Source organism: Macrotis lagotis, chromosome X (genome assembly GCF_037893015.1).
Source record: "Macrotis lagotis isolate mMagLag1 chromosome X, bilby.v1.9.chrom.fasta, whole genome shotgun sequence".
Lineage (NCBI taxonomy): Eukaryota > Metazoa > Chordata > Mammalia > Peramelemorphia > Peramelidae > Macrotis > Macrotis lagotis.
In genome coordinates, this window is record NC_133666.1 from 568,804,884 (window position 1) to 568,814,234 (window position 9,351).

Genomic DNA, 9,351 nt, shown 5'->3' on the forward strand with positions numbered 1-9,351 from the left:
CTAGATCTGCATCCCAAAGATATCAAAAAAAGGGTAAAATCCACATGTACAAAATATTTAGAACAGCTCTTCATCTCCTTTCTATAGATCTGATACATAGAGTATTTTTTATCTATTAATTTATCTTTAGTGAAGCAATTTATGTCTAAATGCTATACCCATTTTGAGCTCAATCTTACCATGAGCAATTGACATTTTCCAATCATTTAGATCTGCCTTTAGTTGGATGTGAAGTACTTTGTAATTGCTATTTATTCAGTTTCTGAGTGTGTCTTGGGAAGTGGATTCCCAAGTATGTAATATTTTGTATGGTTACTTTAAATGGAATTTCTCTTTCTATCGCTCTTCCCCTTGGGCTTTGTTGCTCATACATAGAAATACTGATGATTTATGGAGTTTTAGATCCTGCTACCTTGCTGAATTTGTTAATTGTTTCAAGGAGTTTTTTTAAATGATTTTTTTCAGGGTCCCTAAGTATGCCATCAGATCATCTCAATAGACTGAAAGCTTTGCCTCTTCATTGCCAGTTCTAATTCCTTCAATTTATTTTTCTTCTCTTACTGCTACAGATAAAATTTCTAATACTATACTGAATAGTAATAGTGATATGGACGTTCTTGTTTCACCTTTGATTATATTGGAAATACTCTGACTTTATTTGTATTACATATATTATTTATTCATGGTTTTACCTAGATAGTATTTATTATTTTAAAGTAAACTCTATTTATTCCTGAACTTTTAATAGGAATGAATGTTTTATTTCATCAAAGGCGTTTTCAGCATCTATTGAGGTAATCATATGATTTCTGTTGATTTTGCTATTCATATTTTCAATTATGTTGAGTGTTTTCCTAATATTGAAGCATTCCACCTATCTGGTATAATTCCTACTGGATCATGGTGTATTATTCTAGTAATAACTTGTTTGTAGTATCATTACTAAAACTTTATTTAAGATCCTTGAATTAATAGTCATTGGTAATATTGATCTAAAATTTTCTTTGATGGCTTTGCTTCCTACTGGTTTATGTATCAGTACCACGTTGGTATCTTAAAAGGAGTTTGCCAGAATTTCTTTGTCTACTTTTTAAATAGTTTTTGTAGAATAGGCATTGATTCCTCCTTAAATGTTTGGTAAAATTCACTTGTAAATCCAACTGAACCTTTTTCTTAGGGAGTTTATTGATGATCTTGAAATGAAATTATTTAAAAAATTTACTTCCGCTTCTGTTAATCTGGGCAGTTTGTACTTTTGTTGATATTTATCTATTTCACTCAAGTTACCAAATTTATTGTCATATAGTTTGGTAAATAAATTCCCATATTATTTCATTAATTTCCTCCTTATTAGTGGTTAGTTCACCCTTTTCATATTTGATACTCATAATTTTATTTTTTAATCAGTTTAATGAAAGCTTTGTCTATTTTATTGTTTTTTAAAAAAATCAAGTCTTAGTTTTATGACATCAATGGTTCTCTTGCTTTTATTTTTATTAATCTCTCTCTTGATTTTCAGAATTTCTAATTTGGTATTTAATTGGGGATATTTTATTTGCTCTTTTTCTAACTTTTTAAATTGCATACCCAATTCATTGATCTCCTCTTTCTCTATTTTATTCATACAGGCATCTAGAGATAAAACTGCCTTAGTTGCATCCCATATAGTTTTGGTATGATATCTCATTACTATGATTTTCCTGGATATAAGTATTGATTATTTCTCTTATTTATTGTTTTATTCTTCCATTGTTTAAGATGAAGCTATTTACTTTCTAATAAGTTTTTGGTTTAACTTACCATGACTCTTTATTACATGTAATTTTTATTGTATCACAGTCTGAGAAGTGTATTTTTGAGAAGTTTATTTTTTATTTCTTCCTTTTTGAACTTTTTAAAAAGGGTTTGGGGCCCTAGTACAAGGTCAGTTTTGGTATAGGTACTACTTACTGCCAAAAAAAAAAAAAGATTATTCTTCTATCCCCATTTAGTTTTCTCCTGTGTTCTATCATATCTATGTTTTCTAGGATTTTTTTTACCTTATTAACTTCCTTCCTGTTTATTTTATTGTTAGATTTATCTAGTTCTGAGAGAAGGTGATTGAATTCTCCCATTATGAAACTTTTGTGTTTATGTCTCCTTGTATTTCACTCAGGTTTTCCTCTAGGAATTTTGATCTGAGATCAGGATCACTACCCCTGATTTTTTACTTCAGTTGAGCCATAATACATTTTATTCCAACCTTTTACCTTTATCCTTTATACATGTCTCTGCTTCAGTTGTGTTTCCTGTAAATAACAAATGCTAGGATTCTGGTTTTTAATCCATTCAACTATTCCACTTTTTTTTATGGGACAGTTCATTCCATTCACATTTATGGTTAAGATTATTAATTCTGAATTTCTCTATGTGTTACCTTTCTCCAATGATATTTTTTCCTCTTTCTTCTTATTCCTCCTTATCAACAGTTTATTCACGTTCCACTTGGAATTTTCTTTTAAAATTTACCTTCCAATTTATTTTCACTTATACCTTTGCCTTCCCCTTTATCAGTCCTTTCTTCCCTTCTCTTATCATTTCCCCCATCCCTCCTTCCCTATATATCAGAATAAAATTTTAAAACCAAGTAGGACTATATCTCAGGTGAGAACTCCGGCCTACCAGTACTTAGAGCCTTTTAAGTTTCTTAAGGTTAATTAGGTCAGGTTTTGACTTAATCCTTGCTTCACTTAACAAGGGGTCAAGTACCTTGGGGAAGGGGGGTAAAGATGAGAATAAAAAGACCTGGAGGGAGAGGTACAAATAGTTCAAGAAATGATTTGGTTTTTGATGATACCTTGGCTCATGGACTAGATTGTGTGTCCTTGGAGGGTGCTTGAAAAAGTGGGGTAAAGTAAAAAATTCTTATTATAATTTGATGTAATTTGCAACAATGCTGCTTATCAAGCAATCAAGCAGTCAATCTATGACAATATTGTGATAACAATATGAGCTTATCAAGTAATCAAATAATCAAATTATTGTAAAGTAATAAGATAATGACTGGGGACCTCCTAGTTTTGTTGCCCTCATTAGATAAAATACTAAATTTCATCAGATTAGCCCTACATAATTAAAGTGGGTCAAAGGATAATGAGACACTAAAATTTAAAGTTAACTCCTCTGCTTTTCTTCAAGGCCTTTTGTCTCAAACATAGTGATATCTTCCTGGTCCTCTTCAATGGAGAGGCAAGACTCAGCTGTACACATATTCAATATATTCCCCCCTTTAAGTGAAGTAAAGTTCTAAAAAATTAGAAGTGTTGTATCTTCCCTTTTAGGGTTGTATACAAATTGATGGTCTTGACAAATATTTTTTTTTTGGTTTTGTTTTTCCTTTCCCCTTTTTATTTACCTTTTAATGCAGCTCTTGAGTCATGTATTTGGTGAATGAATTCCCTGTTTGTTTCTGGTATTTGTATCAGGAAACTCAGGAAGTCCTCTATATGTGGAACATCCATCTTTTTCCCTGATGGTATATGCTGAGTTTTGCAGGGTAGTATATTCCAGGTTATAATTCCAGGCCCTTTACTCTCCAATGTATGATATTTCAGATTTTCTGATTCTTCAGTGATGAAGCTGATAGGTCCTGTGTGAGTCTGATTGTGTTTCTTTAGTATTGAATTGTTTTCTTTTTGCTGCTTTTAATATTCTCTCCTTTAATTGAGAGTTCTGGACTTTGACTATAAGAGCTCTTAGAGATTTCATCCTAGGGTCTCCGGAGAGGTTCTGTGGATTCTTTCAATGGTTATATTGCTTTCTTGTTCTAGCAGTTTTGGACACTTTTCTCTTATAATTTCCTGCCTGATGTTTTCCAAGTTCTTTTTTTTTTTTGATCTAGACTTTCTGGTAGTCTGATAGATTGTTTCATCTGGATCTATTTTCTAGGTAATTTGGATGCCCTAATATGTACTTTACATTTTCTTCAATTCATTCCACCTTTTCATTTTGTTTTATGGAATTTTGCAGTCTCCTAGATTCATTGATTTATAATTGTTTAATTCTAATTTTTAGGGTTTTATATTCATTACCTCTTGTGTTTTCTTTTGAAAGGTCTTGATTCATTGGCCAGTTTTTCATAATTTACCTGCTTGACTCAATTTTCCACATTTTCCTTCTTCCTCTCTTCTTTGGTTTTTAATTTTTTTAAGCTCTTCAATAAGCTTTTTCTATTTGAATTCAATTTATAGATTGTTTGATACTTCTCATGTGAGTGATTTTTCACTGATTTCTTCAGACATGGCATTGCTGTCATCTTTGTCTGTAAAATGGTTTTCTATAGTGAGTGCTCTTTTGACCTTCCTTCTCATCTTAGTTGTTTTAACTCTGTTCCTGGGAAATAGAGAGTATAGACCCAAGCTTATTTTTTTTTGGTGGAACTGGAATCTAATTCCTGTCTTGTTTGCCAATTTGTTTGCTTTGCCATCCAGGCCTTGACTTTGCAGAGATTTGCTGTTGTTGCTGTTGTTTTTTCCTCCTTTATTACTAGATTCTGACTTAGCAGTGGTTTGTTCTCAACCCATTCCTGTCTTTTACCCCAGTGTTGCCAGGGTTCAGACTTTGGGGTTGGGATCCTCCCTGCTGGCTTTCTATCTAGGTGCCATGATCTCTGCTATTGTCAAGTTCATATTACCTGAATTTTTCTATTGCTAAGAGCCTCTTGCTGGCCTTCCCCACTTTCCCACCTTCTTGGCTTTACTTCCCCTTTTCCCCAAAAGAGACAGAACTTCAGTAAAGATCCACCACTATGTCTACCATTGAAAACTTCTTTGAATCTTCTCTTTTGATTGGTAGGCTCTGTGTCCCGAATGTGAAATAGAAGATTCATTTATCTTTTGTAGGTAAAAGCTGTAGGAACATGTAAGCTTCACATCACTACCTTGGCTCTATCCTGGAAGTTCCTATTTGCTAATATTTTGTTTAAAAATTTTCAGCCATATTCATTGGGAAGATTAGCCTATAAATTTCTTTCTCTGTTTTGTGTCTTTCTAGTTTAGGTATCTGCACCATGTTAGTGTCATAGAAGGAATTTAGCAGAACTGCTTCTTCCCCTATTTTTTCAAACTAATTGTTTCTTAAATATTTGGTAGAATTCACTTGTGAATCTGACCCTGGAATTTTTTTCTTAGGGATTTCAATGATGACTTTTTCAATTTCTTCTGCTGACATGGGGTTATTTCAGAATTCTATTTCCTCATCTTTTAACCTTTTATATGTTTATATCTTTTATATATTCATACAATTCACTTGGATTGTCATTTTTTTTTGGCATACAATTGGGCAAAAGGGTTCCAAATTATCTCTTTAATTTCCTTCTCATTTGTGATGAATTCAACCTTTTCATTTTTGATAATGGTAATTTTTTATTATTTCTGTTTTTAAATCAAATTAAAGCTTCCAAAACTAAACTCCAGGAGAACAGCAGGACTTGACACAGCTTGTTTATCAACTCTCCTAGGGTCATGCTCTCATACCCAGAGTCTCACTCATTTCACTCTGACAGAGGTCTTTGGAATCCCAGCATGTTTCTCATTGCTGGGCTATGATTCTCAGGACATACCTCTCATCTACAAAGTATGTAGACAAAGATAGTGAACAGGTTGGCATCTCCGAATATTCCATGGTTGTTGTTTTCTGTTGCAGGCTGGTGTGATTGAGATATGGCTATTATCACACACCCATTTGGAAACTGTAGCCTATTAAGAAAATTGTGGTGAGTGCCCCCCTGTTGGGGGTGGGGCATTTGGCAATGGTAAGGGATGAGGCAACTGAGTTAATTCTGTGCTTTCTGTTTTTGTTTGCTCTCCTTCACCACCACCTTACAAATACTTTGTCTTTTCATTTGAATGACAAACAGTGCAAATAGTTGTCTTTTTTGCGTAGTCTGAAGTTTCTGTGCTGCCCAATGTGGAACATATTTCCATCATAAAGCTGAGCAGACCTGTCAAGATTGTGGAGACTGACCAAAATGGATACTTCATATCTGACTGGAAATCAGTGACTGAAAAACATAATCTTTTCTTACATTTAAATCTCCCTTTGGCTGTTATCATATAAATATTAGGAGCTTTAAGTACAATATCTCTCGGGAAAATTAGTTTACCATGATAATAACTACTTTCGTAAGGGAGTATCTCAGGTCTCTGAAGAAATAGTGCCATTCCGGAATATTAGAGGGGAAGTGTTCAGCACTTATATAAGGCACTGAATTTTTTATAATTTAAATGTTGTCTTGCTTAAGCCTCTGGATTGCTCTTATCTGTTATTGTTCTTCTCTTCCCTGCCACCAGAGTAGTTCCTGGGCTCTTGATGCTACTTACTCTGCCCACCTGGAAAGCAAAGAGGGTAGGAAAGGTGAACAGTGATGCTGAGCTGAGGCAGAAATAAACCTGGGCTTGAAAACGGAGCTGACAGAAGTCACTGCCTGTGCAGTCTGGAAGCGGGCCCATTACACCCTCACTGAGGCAGCTGTCACTCTAGCTTCCAAGACATCACTAGAATCCAGATTCTTAGAGAAGAAGCTAAAGTGAATTATAGCATGACATAGAGAGCAAAATTTTACTGGTGGAGAACGTCAACCTCTCTCATTCATAATTCAATAAATCTAACTATAAAACAAAAAGGAAATTAAGGAGATGAATAGAGTGTTAGAAAAGTTAGATATGATAGAACTCTGGGGAAAAATAATGGGGTTTGAAAGGAAAATACCTTTTTTTCTGCAATACAAGGCACTTGCATAAAAATTGATCAATGGCTTTCCCCATCACACAGGCTTGAAGCATGGCAACCACAGCCACAGACTCTTCAGAGGTGATCTGGACAACCTGTTCACTGCCTTTGCCTACACAGTCAAGTGTGTCCTGAGAAGCATAGTCCAGTATTGAGTCACATGCCGAAATTCCAAGGCATTGGTTGGAGTGATATGAATGAGATTCTGAGCCTCAGAACCTAAGATTCAAATCAAGAAAGGATGAAATGTTAAATGCTTCATTTTCAGATCATGATGCAATAAAATTCATGTGTATTAAAGGATCCTTTGGATATAGACTTAAATAAATAATTTTAAACAGTAAGTTGGTCAGATAACAAATCATAGAAAATTAATAATTGCATCTCAGAAAATAACAATGAGGCAATGTACCAAACCCTTTTTGAAACAGTCAAAGCAGTTATTAAGGGAAATATTTTATCTCTCAATGCTTACATGAACAAAATAGTGAAGGATAAGATCAATGAGTCTGGTGTTAGACTAAAAAAATCTAAAGAAAGAACAATTTAAAAATTCCTAATTAAATACAAAATTTGAAATTCTGAAATCAAAATATAGAAACACCTCTTGTAACATGGTATGAATCCTGTCAGATCATGGAGTGTTATCCTTCTAATAACTTGATATGGTTTCTTTGCCAAAATTTTATTTGAGATTTTTACATCAATGTTCATTAAGGAGACTGGACTATAATTTTCTTTATTTGTTTTGGTTCTTTCTGGTTTAATATCTTCACTATATTATTGTCATTAAAGGAATTTGGCAGAATTCAGTTTTAGATAGTTTTGGTAAAATTGGAATTAATTGTTTCTTTAATATTTGATATAATTCACTTGTAAATCCATCCAAAACTGGAGACATTTTCGTAAGGAGTCTATTAATTTTTTTCAATTTCTTTTTCTGACATGAGGTTATTTAAGTATAATCTTTCCTCTAGTTAATCTAGACAGTTTGTATTATTGTAAATATTCATCCATTTCACTAAGATTCTCAAATTCTTTGGGATGCAGTTGGGCAAAAGAGTTTAGAATTATCTGTTTAATTTTCTCCTCATTGGTGGAGTGTTCATCCTTTTCATTTTTGATACTGGTAATTTGGTATTTTTTTTTTGGTCTTTCTTTTTTTTTAATCAGATTAACCAAAGCTTTATCCATTTTACAAAAGTTTTTTTTTATAAGACCAGCTCAGTTTTATTTAGTAGATCAATTTCTTTCTTGCTTTTAATTATATTAATCTCTCCTTTGATTTTCAGAATTTTTAATTTGGTATTTATTTGAATATCTTTAATTTTTTTCTTTTTCTGGTCTTTATTTGCATACCCATTTCATTGATATCCTCTTTCTATATTTTTTTCTTTTAAGGGTTTACAGATACAAATTTCCCCTAAAAACTGCTTTTACTGCATTCCATAAATTTTGGTATGATGTCTCATGATTATCATTTTTAGGATGAAATGGTGGATTATTTATGTGATTGGTTTTTTGATCCTCTCATTCTTAAAAATTCTTATTCATCTTCCAATTAGTTTTTGACTTATCTTTTCATGACCATTTATTTAATATAATTATTATTTCATCATGAAATGAACAGTATACATTTATTATTTTTGTCTTTCTGCATTCAATTGGAAGACTTTTATACCCTAACACAAGGCCAATTTTGATACAGGTACCAATGTACAGCAGAGAAAAAGATATATTCTCTTCTATTCCCTTTCAGTTTTCCCCAGTCTATCTTATCTAAGTTTTTAAGATTTTATTCACCTTCTTAATTTCCTTCTTGTTTATTTTGTAGTTAGATTTGTCTAGTTCTGAGAGAGGAAGATTGAGGTCCCCCACCATTATGGTTTTGCTCCTTGTAATTCATTAAGCACCTCCTCTTCGAATTTGGACACTATACCACTAGATAAATATGTGTTTAATAATGAAATAACTGCATTGCCTATAGTGCCTTTTAAAAACATATAGTTTCCTCCCCTATTTCTTTAATGACATCTACTTTTACTTTTACTTTTTTTCTGAGAACAGGATCTCTATCTAAAATTTTTTAATTCTGCTGAAGCATTTCATTCCAGCTTTTTACCTTTATCCTCTGTGCATCTCTCTGCTTCAAATGTGTTTTTTTGTAAACAGCATCTTATAGAGTTCTGGTTTTAATTTATTTCTTCTATCCATTCCCATTTTATGGGAGAATTTATCTCATTTATATTAACAGTTCAAATTCCTAATTCTGAATTTCCTTCAATGATATCTTTCTTTATTTGCATTTTTCTCTTTCCTTTCCTTTTATTTCTCCCTATCAATGTTTTATTCCTTTTCTCCTTTCTTTGAAATCTTAACTTTAAATTTCCTTTCACATCTGATTGATATAAGTTATGTTATCATTGTTTTAATCTGTATTCATCTAATTGACACTGACCTGAAACATATTTACAATAGTAGTGGGGCAGCACAGTCAATAGAGTACCAGACATTGAGTCAAAAAAATCATTTTCTTGAGTACATACAGCCTCAGGAACTTACTGAGAGCATGGGCAAATCATT

The 9,351-nt window shown here is 32.7% G+C and overlaps 1 pseudogene; it reads right to left on the bottom strand.

Annotated features, from left to right (window-relative positions):
- Positions 1-5,812: 5,812 nt before the first annotated feature.
- Positions 5,813-6,488, bottom strand: LOC141499361 (ubiquitin-conjugating enzyme E2 J2 pseudogene; annotated as a pseudogene).
- Positions 6,489-9,351: the final 2,863 nt, after the last annotated feature.